The following is a 796-nucleotide window of genomic DNA, read 5'->3' as shown; positions in this document are numbered from 1 at the left end:
AAAAAGAGAGAGGAGGAGAGAGAGGGGGGAGGGGGAGAGAGGGAGAAAGGGGGAAAAAGGGAAAGGGGGGAGAGAGAGGGAGAAAGAAAGGAGGGGGAGAGAGGGACTATTTGCGTGTCTTATCACTACATTCATTACTGTTAGGCGGTACGAAGTTTTTTTCTAAAATTTAAAATTAATTTTTCAAAAACATTATTATATTTCACAACTTTTAAAACTTTAATATTTGATTAATATTCTATTTTATTTCTTTGTAATCCTCTTTGAAATCTAAAGGTGCCATTTTACGTTGACACTCGACGCTCATTTTCAGCAAGCAAAAATCTTCAAAAATAATATTGCATATTTTATTTGTATATATGTTACGGGCAAAGTCCGCATATAGTGTGCAGTGTCGGCATTGCCCGGGCAACGTCAGCATTGCACAACGCGACTGGGCAAAGTAGTTTATTAGCGGCGACATTGCCCGGTTTGATGTGGGCAAAGCTAACACTGCCCATCCAGCGAAGGCAATGTCAACGACTATTATCACATTGCGGGCTTTGCTCGGTTTCAAGTTCCAAGTGGGCAATGTCGAAAATTAAGAGTTAGCCTTGGCAGGGGAGGGCCTCCGTTTCCACGCGAGACGAGTTGCCACATGGGTTTACAACTTTCCACGCATAGAAAGTCCACGCATGTACTTTGCAAAGCACACTATATGTCTAGTTTAACCCTTTCAGTCCCATAATTAAGGGAATAGCCAAATATCTACAAAACGCATTGAGTATATGGTGTTCGGGGTCGCTGATTACGATCT

At 42.0% G+C, this 796-nt stretch overlaps 1 protein-coding gene across 1 annotated transcript in view; it reads right to left on the bottom strand.

Moving 5' to 3' along the window:
* LOC112454692 (protein KIAA0100) overlaps positions 1–796 on the bottom strand; it is a 25970-nt gene that overhangs the window by 23499 nt on the left and 1675 nt on the right. The gene's annotated exons all lie outside the window — the stretch shown is intronic.

Source organism: Temnothorax curvispinosus, unplaced genomic scaffold (genome assembly GCF_003070985.1).
Source record: "Temnothorax curvispinosus isolate PA1 unplaced genomic scaffold, ASM307098v1 QBEX01005269.1, whole genome shotgun sequence".
NCBI classification, from domain to species: domain Eukaryota; kingdom Metazoa; phylum Arthropoda; class Insecta; order Hymenoptera; family Formicidae; genus Temnothorax; species Temnothorax curvispinosus.
The sequence above is the reverse complement of the archived record's forward strand: the minus strand, read 5'-3'. Positions and strand labels throughout refer to the sequence as shown.